At 42.0% G+C, this 16424-nt stretch overlaps 1 protein-coding gene across 4 annotated transcripts in view; it reads right to left on the bottom strand.

Annotated features, from left to right (window-relative positions):
- The window catches only part of LINGO2 (leucine rich repeat and Ig domain containing 2), an 878998-nt gene that overhangs the window by 132364 nt on the left and 730210 nt on the right, over positions 1-16424 (bottom strand). The gene's annotated exons all lie outside the window — the stretch shown is intronic.

Below are 16424 nucleotides of genomic sequence, written 5' to 3'. Positions count from 1 at the left end.
TGGGCAGCTAGGGAAGGATTGGGGTTAGGGATCAGGAGGGAGGCAGGGGAGGGGATTAGGGGTCGAGCTGGTGAAAGGTTTGCAGAGTATTCAGGGTTAATAAGAGGCACGTTGTCCAATACTGTGTGGGTTCCTACTGTGGGGGTAAGAGGAGGGGGCAGGGGGGAAAGTTCAGGCTCGGTGGAAGGGGCGGGTGGGAGGGGGTGGGGGGTCAGTCTGAGCTGAGTAGGCATTCAGGGGGGGAGTAGTTTTCGGTGTTGGCCTCACTGGGTGGGGAAGGCTCGGCAAGAGTTTAGAGACGGTAGAGTTCCGGAAAAGACGGTGGGGACGTTTCCCTTTTCCGTCTTCGGACAAACGCTAGCTCTATGGTTTGGAAACGGAGATGAGCACCACCCCCTAGAGTTGGACACGACTGGGCAAATTGTCAAGGTGAACCTTTACCTTTACTTTATTAAAAAGTTAGCTAACTCTGGGGAGTCACACAAAGTACTCTCTGGACTGATGAGCTGGGCAAATTTGTCACTTTTGGTAATTTGGTGTCTGAGGTAGCTGCCTCACTCTGGCTAATGCTGGAGCTGGTTCCAATGCTGCATCTTTGTTGGTGAACATTCTTTAAAGAAACAAACAAACCTAAAACGACTATTATTTTAATTAGTTTTGAAAAACGGGAAAGTAAATTGATATTTTTCAAATATTGTAACTATATCCATAACAAACTACATTTACAGGCCTTAGAACAATCTGTAGCTACTTTTAAAAAGTAAAAACTTTCCAAGCTCTGCTTGTTTATGCCTAGAGGAGAATTTTAGAAGCAATGAAGCAATGGTGTTCATTATACTGTTAAAGATGGGGGTAGGGGCAAGATAACCTTTTTCCCCCCAGTGCTTCCTTAAGAAAAAAAAACAAGACCAAACACCAGCACACCAAGAAAGGGTTGAACTAAAACCTCATTACTAATACTGTGGTCTTTCTTTTGAGTTTTCAGAAAGGATCTCGTCACTTTCTATTGGAGACCCATTAAAAGTGGCATCCCTTCCTTTAGTCAGAGCTGGTCCAAACTACCGTAGCCCTTCAGGATCCCAGCTGCTCATTCTGCTGCCCTACAGAGACTGGGGCACTGCATCTGATACGTATGACTGCTATGCTGTTTGTCGTGGGGGGGGGGGGAATGCCAGCTCTAACTTTGTTTTTAGTTGGAAAAAAATTGAAGAAATATTACCTCCAAGGTAAAGAATTCAATTTTTAAGTCCAGACAAGTCAATATGAGGTGCTGAGAGTGTGTAGTACCCTGGATGGCATTGCTTGTCAGTGAGATTTCAGTTTATTAAATACCACACCAGAGAATGGTCTGTACTTTGCAGACTGGGATAGTAAATGGCTGCTGGGACATCCTGTGGTGTCCTAGTTAATGCACTAATCAAATGCAAAATTAAGAGTGGAGGTGCCAGCATAGTCCATCCAAGCAGAAAGGCTATGGCCTGATGGTTCCTCTGCTAAATATCTGACCACGTCTTGTTGTGTCTCTCCATTTCTGTTTTTGTTTATGCCACTGTAGCCTTTGATTAAACCTACTTCCCTTTGTTCATACATCATCCTGAAAATCCCTCACTGTAACCTCTACTAATTAAATGGAAGCCAACCTAGCTGACGAGAATGGCAGTGCAAATCCTTACCTACCACACTTCAACTTGGAGACAGGACTAACATGTTAATAGATTTTAAGTTGCTCAGTTTAATGGTCCTCATTATATTGGATTTCTTTGTTAATATGGTAATATTTATTACTATATTTCATTTCTATGCTGCCTTTCTCCAGAGTGTCCAGAGCACACCCCACGAAGTCAGTGGAGCTACCTAATCACTTGGGACAACTCATGACCCACATGAAGGAAATGGTGTTGTCATGGATAGTGAAGTCTTTCAACACAACAAGCTGAGGGGAATCCAGCAGCTTCCTTGTTCTGGAAGGAAGACTTTGTCCGGTGAGATGGTCATTAACCCAACAGAATCTCTGTGCTGTCCCATATCAGGCCCCATAAACAAATGGAAAATATAAAATGGACGAAAATGTTGTGGCACCTTAAAGATTAACTACTATATTTCAATGTGAGTTTTCGTGGACACGTCCACCTCCCGGGCTGTCCCAGTCACCCAATTTCAGGTCCACACATCCAACCCAGCAGACTGTGCAATGGGACACCTAAGTAAAGGTAACAGACTATCAATAGATGGCAACAGCTCTACCTCCCAACCATCAGGTCTTGCCTGCAACTGCACAGATAACCAATGTGGATAAAGCTGAGAGAGAGAGTGCCTTCTCCAGTTTCATCCAGGTCTTTAAGGCAGCCACATTAGTCCTGGATGTTCGCCATCTTAACTTTCACTGACCTGGATGATCTGCCACTAACTCTCTTTGAATTGGGAGACAATTTGGGGGCAGCCAGCACCTTATTTCTGATAGGATGATAACATTAACGTGTCCCTATGCTCACCTCCTCTAGTACTCTATGACTGTAATAACTGTTCCCTCTCCCCATTACTCTTTCTCTCTTGAAAACACATTCTTCCTGTTGCTGATAGCAACCTCACCACCATCGCTCTAATAGTAAATAAAATCAAGAAGGTAATGGACAACGAAGGTTTGCTCTTCCCTCCCTTGAGCAGGATGTCAGGCTGTTATTCATGTGTACTCAGAAGTGTCTCTAAAGATGCAACAACTTCAGGAGTACCTCTTTCAGAGGTTGCCCTGCTGACAGTGGCCCACCCCCATTCCCCCCCCCTTCTCCCTTAATACAAGTGGCATAAACTGTAGGAAGAAGGGAGCCTGGGGCTGCAAAACACATGACCCGGAGCCCAGAGAAGCTCCTGTCCTGTACGGAAGTGATGCCCAGCAGGCCAAAACTCCACAGAAGCGACAGAGGCAACAAAGCAGCCAGATGTCTCTCAGCACCCATACTCCCTTGCCATGGCAGGGGCCTCTCCATACGGGAAAACAACATTTAGCCAAGTGGATGGAAGGGATATTCAAAATGTTTGTAGAATGTTCAATTCATATAGAAACGAGTCTTGTTGATGATATAATGTTACCTGATAAATGACTATAAACAGATTCAAATAAACATGGTTTGGGATAAAGGAAATTCAGCTAATTGGTAGCTCTGTTTTCCTCTCTATATGCATGTATTTGACTCAGTGGTCTATATTCCCCTTCCAACTGTCATTTGGGGAGAACAGTTGACAGAGTTGATAGTGTGCCAGGGGGCGCTAACGAGTAGATTTCCAGAGAAATCTACTATTTCTATATGGGCACCACTTTTAAAATAGTTTGGGGGACTGAGACGATGGAGGCCCAGGGTTCAAAACTACATGGTAGATCCATATGTATGAAGGAGTTCCCCCTTTGTAAATGCTCCCTTCCAGAATCAATGTTCATGGAAAGGATATAATGAATATTGAAACTTCCTCATCTCAAGGATAAGTCAAATTGGAAAAAAAACTGGTAATTGCTGCAAGATTTTTGTCTCCTGTAAAGACTAGCAGTCCCCTCCCCCCACAACTAACCAACACCCTATGTTTTCTTCATAAAATACAAGCTTTTCTACATGAAAGACAGTGTTTTCTGTGCAAAATTGTGTTACCGCGAGAACCTGCGAAAATCCAGCAGAGTGATATTTCAGGTCCTGATGGCAAAATAACTCATACAGACACATTCAGCTTCCTCCAGCACAACACGTGTTTTTACAGCATATATACATATATACAAAGTGGCAGCACGACAGCATGGAATCATCAAAGGGAAGGGTGGTACATCTTCTCTGTTCATTTCATATATATACACTCAAGCATCTGCCCTTGCCCAATCAGATAAGGTGTTGCATCATCCAGGCACCACCTCTCCAGAGTCACTGTGACTCAGCATTTTACACACCTGGATATCATGGCAGCTCATTAATGCTTCTGTTCTGTTCAGGCCTGTAAATTTTTTAATACTCTCACAAATTGCCTCAGTCCTGCAAAAGATACGTTTATGAGTTTTTCTCAAAAAAGTACCAGAAAACAAACCAAATAATGCCCTGAAGAGAGAAAATATACATTTTCCCACAAGGAAAGATGAACTGTATTTTTCTGTGTATAAGATTTATAAGAAAAATTGATTGCTGCTTTCCCTGCCACTTCCTACACCCCACAGGGATTAGCAAGGAGAGGGGAAGCAGGAATCAAAGGGCTGCAGGATCGTTTTGATCACTGCTTTCCCTTCCACTTCCGAAGCCCCATGGGCTTAGCAAAAGGAGGGGGAAAGCAGGGATCAAAGGGCTGCAGGATCACTTTGATCACTGCTTTCCCCTCCACTTACTAAGCTTAGCAGGTGGCAGGGAAAGCAGTGATTAAAGCAATCCTGCAGCCCTTTGATCCCTGCTTTCCCCCTCCTCTTACTAAGCCCCTGCGGGGAGGGGGGAAAGCAGTGATCAAAGCACATCAGGATTGCTTTGATCCCTTCCCCCCTCCACTTGTTTTTGTTTTCTCCTCAGCTTACTTCCATGTATAAACCCCTTAACTGTCTAAAGATTTTAGACAAAAGTACACGGGAAAACATGGTATATTTCTAAATGGGCTCCACTCTGGAGATCCAAGCCAGCTATGATTATCTGTCGCACTTGAAGAGTAGCTAATGAAGCTCTCTGGAGCACAGAAACATGGGAAGATGGCTTATACAGAAGCAGACCAGTTTCACTGAGGTATTTTAAATGCTCATGGCTGTTCTAAATTTGAGGAAGGATTCTTTCCCAGCCCTACATAGAGATCCCTAGTATTATGTGATGATCTAGGTAGTATTTGTTGTTGCTGTTATGTGCTGTCAACTCACATATGACCTATTGGAACCTTACTGGGGTTTTCAAGGTGTGTGAAAAATGTAAGGAGTGGTTTTACCTATGCCACCCAACCCATGTGACTACATGGCAAAGTGGGGATTTGAACCCAGGTCTTTTGAGTCCAAGTCCATCACTCTGTCCACTATACCTCACTGGCTCTCTATTTCAGGAAGGATTCTTTCCCACCCTTCCTGGAGATCCCTAATATTACATGATTTTCTCCTATGTAACCAGGCCTAACTGGGCTTAGCTTCTAAAATCAGATGAGATCAGATATGTTCAAGGCACATTCTAGATGATGCTGGCAGAGGGCATGTCACAGTATTGCTGGTACTCCACCAGGCATCTCACAGCAGGTCTGGCCTGGGAACAACTGTAACTTATCTTTTAACACTAAATGAAAACAGTCAACTAGGCAATGTGATGCCTTTTTTTTAAATCAGTCTTTGGTTTTATGAACCTTTGGATAGCTTTACTTCAGGCATGTTGCACAGGGTAGCAAAGAAACCACTGGTTCTGCACCCAGAGACAGTTGCCTCAATCAAAAGTGTACCACTGCTGTTGCCAAGAAAACAGATAACTTCAATGGCAGCTGTTTCCCTTTACTGTCACCTGGAGGAAAAATATGGGGCAAGGGACCAACTGTTAGGTGGGTGGCCTATATAATAAAACAGTAGAAAGAATAAAGGAGCCATATTGCTCCCTCCCCAGCCCCCATCACTGTTTCCAGCTTACATGACATGCTCTCATTCATTCTATATCACTCAGCCTTGGGACCTGTAGAGCATAAATCACTGGTCGGACTGTGCTTACTGGCAATGCGATAAGGGGGGGAAAAGGCTTAAGATTGCATGTTGTGACAGAAAATATGGTACTCCACATTATTCGCACTTCAAATGCTGCAGAAGAGTGTATAAAAAAAACAGAATGGGAGGGAAGTCAACAGAAGCCAAATTTTCCATTTTCTTGATAGATATTAGCTGGCTGACTTGTCAGCTTCCTACAGATCAAAATGTCACAACTCAGTGCCAGAAAGATCTGTGATTTCCTAAAGAACTAATGCCAGCTTCAGTTCAGGTACTAAGAAGTGCACATGCTCTTCCAAAATGCCATTATTAAATGAGGAAAGGAGAAGGGCAGAATAATTTAAATGTCTACAAAAACAACAACTCCTAAATTTGGATTGTAGTCATGTTGTCCATGCTGATGTGAGTTGTAGTTCAGAAATGTCTAGAGGGCCACAGATTGCCCACAGTATGTTTCAGAGTACAATAAGAAACACACACACAAGCACACAACACAGGATCCTGCGTGAAGTGTCTGATAATCCAAGCCACAGGGACTTTGGTGTGGATAAGGGGTAATTGTCTGCATCCAGGACACTTGAGGAGCTACAGAAATGAAAGAAGAGAAAAAGGAAAGGGCAAATGTCTATAAGTTCATTTCCAGTTTTGAAACATACTAAGACACACCTTTCCATAAGACACACCAATTTTTTAGGAGAAGAAAACAGGAAAATAAAATCTGTTTTCTTCGCTCCGTAAGACGCACAGACTTTCCACCCCCCTGTTTTGTGGGGAAAAAGTGTGTCTTATGGTGCGAAAAATACGGTAAGTATTTTCAGGCATTAAGTGGTGTGGGGGCATGGAGAATTTGGAAAAGCAAATAATTGCTTTTGGGCTTCCAGGAAGTAAATTTCCCCTTTTTATAGCAACAAAGTATATGACGGTATATAGCTGTGGGGCCCACACTCTGGAGGGCATATGTGGCCCCAGAGATTCAAGTATTCCTCTCCTGGAACGTTGATAGCATACAGAGGGACTAGAACTGCAAGGACAATAAAGAATGAATGTAAGCTAATGACACTCAGAAGTACTTGAGTTATTATTTGTTTGGGGTGAAGAACTGGAGAGCTGAGCAAAAGACAATGAACCTGAAAGACCATTATTGTGTGGAAATCTCCTGGAAATAAGATGTTGTATCAGCCCTTGTATGACTGAAGATGACTGATGTTCTAAGCAAGGTTTCCACTCCAATTCAATTTCTGTGTTTTACATAAGAATGGAAGTTTGCGTGCCACACATGCCAAGATGCACATGAAAAATGACAGGGAGTGTGCTTCCTCTGCCTGCTTTTTGCTGCAATCCACACTCTGGGGCAAACTGCAGCCAGCCTCCCCTCCTTTGTCTGAAGAACTGAACTCTTTGCTTCCGTAAAGCCATTTGCAAATGAGGAGTGGGGAGCTTTTTCCCCAATCATGGGCATGGTGGTGAAAGGGGGTTATTTTGGTTAGGCCATAATATGATACGAGATCGAAGTATGGCTCTCTTGCAGATATTTAATTTAATCATCCCTGGGGCTAACTGATCTTCGGTATTCTACCTCAGATTGAGACTGTGGTGGAAGAGACAGCGAAGGGGACTTCTATTCTTGATCATCTTTGAAATTAGAAAGCAACAGTCTTCCATCATACCAAAGCATGACAAATATAAGCTTGGAAAAGGTTCTAAAGAAGAGTTTGTTGCTGAGAGTACGGGTGGTATATATATAAAAAGGAAGGAAATGGAAAATAAAATAAACCCTGGGAGATGGAGAGACGTACTGTAACAAGCAAACGTTTCTGCTTCACCAGGAAGGACTCAAAGGAATGCATGCATACACATGCATACACACCCTGTAAAATGTTTCTCTAAAGCACTCGTAATGTCTGCTTTTCCGACTCCTCATTAAAAGAGCCAAGTGGAGTGACAACTTCAGAAAGCCTCCCTAATTTAAAAGGGAGCTCGGCTTTGACATCCTTGATTAACAGTGCAGCAACTGGAAGAAGACTTGACAGGAAAGAGGACTGGGGCTATCCTCACAGAGAAACAAACAGCTCATTTACAAATTGCACTTCATTAGGCTGCAGCAGATTAATCCAATTGTAGATGGCAAAATGTAACTAATGCTGCATAATTTGGATGGAAGTACCAGTAAAACTTAATTTCCCTTAAAATTGCGTCCTCTAAAACTAGCGCTCCTCCATCTTTCTTCCCTCCGCTGTACCAAAAATCAAACTACAGGAAAGTATCAAGGTTGTCTCCAGAGATGAGAAACAAATGTTGCTTGGCTCTGAGGCAGAAGATTGAGAAGCTGTTCTAGAAACAGTCTTATTTAAATTTAGTATTATTTTTCACCAAAAGGCACCCAGCATATTGTGTTTGAGCTCCTGGACATGAATTGTTGTTAACGCTAAATTAGTTTCATGACATCAAGCTAAATCTAAAGAGACTTAGCTCCACAATCAGCCTTCAACTGCAGGGGCAACAAGGATTTCCTCAAGAAAAGAGATGAAGGCCATGCCCTACTAAAGGAAGGCAGAACTGAGTTGATCTAGCATCTGCCTCTCTTGAGATTACACCTGAATCAGCTGTGTCACAGGCATCACGGAACTGTGCAGATAGTAAACGGTGCATATATATTTGAAATCCTAAATGTATCTGGAAACAGAAACAAGTTACAACAAAACCGATTTCTCCTTGGCCTCACAGTGAACGGTGTGTAATTGTCAATTGCTTCATGCTCACAGGTAAGGGTAAATAACTCCCCAAGTTTCAACCCCAGTGGGAAAAATTTTCCTCACTGGGAAAGATTTTGTGCATTTTTCCCATTCTAGTGCTTTTAAAATGTTTTTTTTTTTTTTTGGTGGCACAATATTTTGCATCACTACACTGTGCAAAAATTACCCCCTCTCAAAATGTTCTCCTTGCTTGCTTGCTGCTAATGCTGCTAGTTAAGGAAGAAGAAGAAAAAAGAAAAGCATTGGCCTTTTCACTCTCGTGCAGGAATGAAAAATCCCACAGCAACGACTAGATTAAAAAAAAAATGTTTTGATACAACCAGGTTCCAGAAGAAAACATTCTTGTGAATATTCACTATGTCCTTAGGCAGCATAGTCTACAGCCCACAGGTGGCCTCATAACTGCTTTTTATGATTCACTGTCCCATATAAAACATCAAACAGTGATGTCGAAATTACCACTACACAGAACTCCCATCCTCTCACAAATGGGTGAAGAATTAGTAGGTACAATAGATTTAGGGCCATCAAGCATGTAGGAGAAGGTACCCCTAGATGAAGACAGCTCTGCATAAAAGTTGAAAGACTCTACATTCCATTGATACTTGTGAAAATACCCCAGACCAAAGGCATTAGCTTATCTGGAGCTAGACGCTCAGCCTAAAGGAGAAACTACTCATGAGAAAAGTCTGAGTTTAATTGCTAAAATCCTGTTGGTGAAACTATGCCTGTGGAAGCGTGATGACAGCAGAGATTAATTTTCAGTAATAAAAAAAAATCCTACACCTTCCCACAATTTTTCCAGCTCCCTTGTAGATCTCTTTCATTGTATAGAAATTGTGGGACAGAAGGAAGAAATCTTTAATTATAAAAAAACTTGACACTGTCAGATGACAATACTAACAGGGAGACTTTTTGGAGTAATAAAATACCTCTTTCCTTTCTGTTGTTTGTGTGGCGTCCACACAAGGAGAAGTATAAAATGGGAGTCCAAAGAGCTACCGGACAAAAATAGGAAGTTTTTAGTTATCAAAAATCACTTCCTGCTGCTGATGTCACATAGGTCAACTCAACAAAATTTCAGTCAGTAAGCCGATCCTTGAGCGAAAGTTCTTCCTCTCAGGAAGACCAGAGTCCCAAATACTGCAGCCTGAGCAGGCCAGTCTATCTGTTATCTGTGTCTCAGTCTGGCAAAATCTTGCACCTGCAAATATACTAGGTGTAGATATAACTATTTTAAATGGAAAACAAACCCTATAGCAATCTCAGAATTTCTGGCTGTTTCTGAGCGGTTCTAAGTGACTTCTAGTTTGGAAAGAAGGAGAAAAAAGTCCTGTCACCTACTTCCATCTAAACCATCTCAAAGGGCCCCACTTGTGGTCAGATTACTACGGTGTCCCCTGGGAAAACATTGACCATTTTCTTCTGTTTTGGAGGGGATGTCAAGGGACCGGTGTGCTGGGGTGCATGCTTTCTCCCCTGGGGCCACATGTGGCCCATGGACTGCACTTTCCTAGCCTCTCTTCTAAACTGTACATGTAATTCCAAACTCTCAGAGTTTATTAGCAAAATAGAAGGGATTAGGCCAGACCTGGGCAAAGTGCGGCCTGAGGGCCACATAAGGCCCACGAGCTGCTCCTATCCGTCCCGCCGGTTGTCGCTCCAGTCCGGTGTTCAAGCACTTGTTAAAGCCCAAGACAGAATGGATTTCTCTCACTGAACAAGTTGAACATCAAAACCATTTATAGCTTTTTGTCTAATGTTGAACAGTTGCTTATCTTTTATTTTTAACTAAAGTTGGTTCGGCCCCCCGAGCACAGTTCAGATTTTTCATGTGGCCACCCTATAGAAATTGATTGCCTACCCCTGCATTAAGCCAACCTTCCCAAACCTGTTGGCTTTTAAGTGTGCTGGAAGAAAACTCCCTAGAATTCCTTGGCCACCTTTTCTTGTTGTGAGAGCCTCAGTTAGACATTATGCCTGTTGACAAAGGTGTTTGGGTGTCAACCCAGCACCTTGAGCAACAAAACATGAAAGCCACCAAACGCTTTTTTTAAAAATGGCAATTGTATATATCCCACCACGACAATAGCACTGGGGAAGGATGGTAGACTGCAGAGAATAAGTTAACACTTACTGTCTTAGTGGCACCATCACTGTTGCACTTAGTTCTTCCCAACTGCCTTTAAAGTAAGCAAATACACACACACAAAAAAAAAAAATACAGGAAGATTTGGATCACCTGATGTCCTGCCTTCACTGTTCTTGAGCCACTGCTCTTTTAATGTTAGCTTGGAACTTTGAAATGTGTTATATCAATCCCACTGTTATTATTATTATTAATCTGTCATAAATAATCATTTTTTAAAAAAAACAAGTCCAGGTTTTGAACTGTGTACAAGACTGTAATCATGATTGCAATCTTGGCTGCAGTTCCATATGGTTATTCTTGGAAGCAAGCTCCATTTGGCTGAAGAGGGTAACGTTTCAATAGATTGTAAATCTTGCTTTCTCTTTGCAATGGATCTGTATGTCAGGCTGCTTCAGTTCTGATTTTCTACAATAGGAAATGAGGCTTGTTTGCTGAAGGAAAAAAAATCTTGACCTGGCCTGGAACTAAATTACTTGAAGGTCAAACCAAGCAATACGTATAGCCTGTCACTGGAACCATATACCACTTTCACAGAGATTCATGCTTGAGTAATGAGACACACGTTTGCCTATCAATGACCAATCACAAAAGAAAGAAAGCTAATTTGCAAGATGTGGGGGTGGGGAAGATTGTGCTATGACAATCAGGTATATTTCGGCACTTAAGTAGTTCCTGTGTCTCATTCCAAAAGGAGCATCTTTTAGCCCAGCCTGTCCACTCAAATAGACACCAGATACCTGACAGAAAGCACCCCTAGGTATGTTACCTGACCTTCCTTTTCTTCCACTCTTCTGCAGGCCCTTCTACCAGAGTCCACCAAATCTCTATGCACTGAAGCACTCCCTGGCCCTCAATATCCCCATCATAACATTACTAAGTTACTACAGTGTCATCTCATGACATAGGTGTTATTCAAAGTAGCAAGACTTGCACTTGTTAAGACTTTTATCCAAATAATATCCCAGCCTATTACAGAGAAAGGTGGATAATAACTCTAATAGCAAGGAAGGATTCGGCGGCAGAATGAGAAATTATTGGTTTCAGCTCATTCAGTGAATCTGATATGACAGAAGGTTATTACTACAATTTTCACCAGGAGCTGATACGGATATCAACCCATCCTCCATTACCTCTTTGGCTTTACAGGAGTATACACAGGTATAATTTGCATTTTATAATGGCAAGAAGCTACATACTGTACCTCCGCAGCAGTTATTCTCTTCATAGTGGCATTAAATTACCTAGCTTCATATCTCACGCTGTATCTGAGGCTTACAATAACCCTCCCAGAGCATTCTTACTCACGCATCTCATGCGCTCCCCTCCATCTACATCCCCACCACCGCCTCTTTGTTTGACTTTGCCGCACACCAGACACCCACCCCCCAAAGGCATCACCACCCTCCTTCCTCCTTTTTTTTGGGGGGGGGATCCTTTAGGTATCCTCATAAATATTGTAAGGGGTCTGAGGCATTTCATGATAAGAATTCCATGTCTCTAATCTTTAGGTGTCTCTACTTTGACCTCCCAACCCACTGGGAAATATGCCCATGGAAATGGTATTTTAAAAAACAAAGCTTGTTTTTTAGAAGCTTTATTTTACATTTCTATAGACTGTCACAACCTAAAGGGTTTTGTGTGACTTCACAGTTAGGGAAATTCAGAGATACATGGGTTCTGAGTGAGCCCATGATGGATGTCTGAGATTATTTCTAGGCAGTGTTGGTTTTGTAGGTGTTTATATGTACATCCATTCTCTCCCATTTCTGTACAAATCTACATTTTATGTTAAAAAAAATTAAAAGTATACAGAAAAATCATCTGGAGTGTGTTTCCCCAATACATATTTTTTCTGTCAATTTTTGTACCCAGTATATGATTATATCCTAAAGTACACATTTTAGTTTACACTCTGGTGAGGAATATTTCATAAAAACAAACAAAAGCTGAAGGATAACTGGATTTTCTTTGGCATGCTAATCTGGCAAGTGTGGATCAACCGGATTCATGTAAAAATGACTGTGGAGGGGGATATTAAATTTTTTAGCTGTCTTAACTAGGTTTTCCTGCCTGGCCCTGCTTCCTTGTGGGATTGTGATCTTTGCAAGAGAAGCTGCCTTAAGCTATGCCTGGCTTCGCTCTGGATGAACATATGATAGTCTCTTCTTTTCTACACATGTGCACAGAAATGTAATTACTAGGGCTCTTGGCGCTCAGGGCACTGGCTGATGTTTCATCAGGCAAGGATGTAGAGAATACTTGCAAATATTCATTCTTATTTTAAAAAAAGATTCTCAGCACTCAGGATGTCTCAGCAATTGCTGTAAGATTTTTCATTGCTACACAGAACCAGTATTTTTTTTTACACCAGACACAGCATTTGCAAAACCCCTGGTGGGTTATGTACAAAGAAACAAACAATCTTTTGAAATGTTTCAAAATGATGCATTTTGTGCATAACACAAACTTTTATGCACAATATATGGTATGTGTGATTTGATGCGAAACCCACTTTCATTTCCCCAAAAAGATCTTTTTTTTGCAAAAAAATTACCAAACACAAAATGTGTACAAAAACTCTTATGACCTCAACAAGGCAGGAGAAAGCCTTTAAAAAGGAGTCAGTTTTTAAAAAAGCCTTACCTGTGAGAATGAAAGACGTAAATAGTTGCATACCTAGTTTTCAAGAGTTGCTATTGCTGTGCTTCTCTGCTGTTCTTTGGCTTGATAATTGGTAGCAGCTAATCTTGGTATTTTTCCCTTTCCCCAACAACACAGATTTGGTATGGGAGAGATGCTGAGAAGGAGAAAAGGTGGTATAACTGGAGATTAGTAGGCAATCTTATGCAGATATGCAAAAGGCATAACTTTTGGAAGTAAATTGCTGTAAGTTAAGAAATCTCTGTAGACATTATCTGTGGCATGCTGATTTGTACAACATGGTGCACAACAGATAATGTCTGTGGAGATTTCATAACTTAAGACAATTTGCTTCCAGAGGTTATATCTATTACATAATTATGCAACAAGATTTCAGCCAATGGTTTCCACAAGCCCTTGAGAATAAACTTTAGTTTGTTTCATGAGACAAGGAGAAATTTCTGCTGATTCTGTTGTTGTTTAGTCGTGTCTGACTCTTTGTGACCCCATGGACCAGAGCACACCAGGCCCTCCTGTCTTCCACTGCTTCCCGGAGTTGGGTCAAATTCATGTTGGTACCTTCAATGACACTGTCCAACCATCTCATCCTCTGTCGTCAACTTCTCCTCTTGCCATCACACTTTCCCAACATCAGGGTCTTTTTCAGGGAGTCTTCTCTTCTCATGAGATGGCCAAAGTATTGGAGTCTCAGCTTCAGGATCTGTCCTTCCAGTGAGCACTCAGGGTTGATTTCCTTTAGAATGGATAGGTTTGTTCTCCTTGCAGTCCAGGGGACTCTCAAGAGCCTCCTCCAGCACCACAATTCAAAAGCATCAATTCTTTGGCCGTCAGCCTTCTTTATGGTCCAGCTCTCACTTCCATACATCACAACTGGAAAAACCATAGCTTTGACTATGCGGACCTTTGTTGGCAAAGTGATGTCTCTCCTTTTTAAGATGCTGTTTAGGTTTGTCATCACTTTCCTCGCAGGAGTCTTTTCATTTTGTGGCTGCTGTCACCATCTTCGGTGATCATGGAGCCCAAGAATGTAAACTCGGTCACTGCCTCCATATCTTCCCCTTCTATTTCCCAGGAGGTGATGGGACCAGTGGCCATGATCTTTTTTTTTTTTTGATGTTGAGCTTCAGACCATTTTTTACACTCTCCTTTTTCACTCTCATTAAGAGGTTCCTTAATTCCTCCTCACTTTCTGCCATCAGAGGGGTATCATCTGCATATCTGAGGTTGTTGATATTTCTTCCGGCAATCTTGATTCCAGCTTGGGATTCCTCCAGTCCAGCCTTCCGCATGATGTATTCTGCATATAAGTTGAATAAGCAGGGGGACAATATACAGCCTTGTCGTACTCCTTTCCCAATTTTGAACCAATCAGTTGTTCCATATCCAGTTCTAACTGTTGCTTCCTGTCCCACATATAGATTTCTTGGGAGATGGATAAGGTGGTCAGGCACTCCCATTTCTTTAAGAACGAATTAACATTGTTAAGTGAGGCACCACTGTAGATGTTTTTCTGGAACTCTCTGGCTCTCTCCATAATCCAGCGCATGTTAGCAATTTGGTCTCGAGTTCCTCTGCCCCTTCGAAATCCAGCTTGTACTTCTGGGAGTTCTCGGTTCACATACTACTGGAGCCATGCTGGAGGCATGCTAGCTGCTGATTCTAGAAGCACCCATTTTAAAAACCAGTTTTTACTTATTTTTTTACATTTCCACCATGCTTACTAATTAATGGATAATTCTTTAGTTGGCTAACAAACTTTATTAACAACAGATTAAAAACTAAATAAAACACGTTTAACCCAACTGAACATTAAAACAATTATAGGAGGCAACCCAAATCAAGAAAAAAATGATCCATAGGTTCCCTTCCAGCTCTGCAGTTCTAAGATGAGGATGATGAAAACTCAACAAACAAAGAGTTCTTGCAGGTCAGTTTGAAGAAATGTGCCTTCACGTTCTTACTAAAATAGTGAGGGTAGGAATAGATTGCAACTATGGAGGGATTAGGTTGGGATGTTTTTGCTCTCTTATTTAATATTTATTTGCTGTTTATTACTGATTTTTAGTTTATGTTGTTGATGCTCTCATTCTAAGCCACCCAGAGCTGTCACTCGGCTACTAGATGGGCAGGGTAAACATTGAAATGAATGAATGAATAAATAAATGAATGAATGAAAGAAAAAGAACCCAAGGCAACTTGCATAATTAAAAGACATTGTTTAAAGCTAAAAAGTGGCAGTACACAAACACTAAAAAAGATCAAGCAAATGCCATACTAAAACATGGTAAAAAAAATTCAACACCAAAAAATGCATTCAAAGCAGTAAGGCATAACAATTTATTTAAACCTCCCATTTAGGCAGTGAGTCATTGAGGGAAAGCTTGCCTGAAGAGGAAGGTCATTGCCTGCTTTGGGAAGAACAGCAAAGATAGGGCTAGTCAGGCCTCCTGTGGGAGGGAGTTGCAAAGTCTGGGAGCAGCAACAGAGAAGAGCCTCTCCTGTGTCCTCACTGAATGCACCTGAGGGGGTGGTGGGACTAAGAGAAAGGCCTCCCCTGGTTATCTTGACTAGTTGTTGTTGTTTAGTCATTTAGTCGTGTCCGACTTTTTGTGACCCCGTGGACCAGAGCACGCCAGGCTCTTAACTAGAAATAGGCACAAACCACTGGGTGTTCCAGCGGGCACCCACTTGAAGGCAGCACCTTGGCTTCCCTGCCCCGCCTCCTCCAGGTACTGCCTATGAGTAGGGGTTTGCCAGAGGGGATGAGGCGCTGAACCGCACAACAGCTGTGAGGCCATCAGCAAACCGGCATGGACAGCCAGACCGGTGGTCCATGCCCATCTCTAATATTAAAAGCTGAGCATGCTCACATAGGACCCAAGCTGTTTAGAGCTTTATAGGTTAAAACCAGCACTCTGAGACTTTCCTTTCTTCAGGGTACTTTAGGAGGCTTATCAAGCTCTCGCTTGTTTGCCACAAACAGTTATGTTGAAATACATTATCGGTTAGTTCTAGTCACTTTCTAGTTACTATTGATGAGAAGTTTCCATCTTATCTGCACCACAGATGCAAATAGTGAAGATTGTTCCTTTTTTGGCAACTGCTCAATTATGTCTCTTATTCAGAGAAGCTGCAGCATCACCTTTAGATTCTGCCAGCTTCTGAAACCTTTAGGTTACTA

Source organism: Pogona vitticeps, chromosome 2 (genome assembly GCF_051106095.1).
Source record: "Pogona vitticeps strain Pit_001003342236 chromosome 2, PviZW2.1, whole genome shotgun sequence".
Classification (NCBI taxonomy): domain Eukaryota; kingdom Metazoa; phylum Chordata; class Lepidosauria; order Squamata; family Agamidae; genus Pogona; species Pogona vitticeps.
The sequence above is the reverse complement of the archived record's forward strand: the minus strand, read 5'-3'. Positions and strand labels throughout refer to the sequence as shown.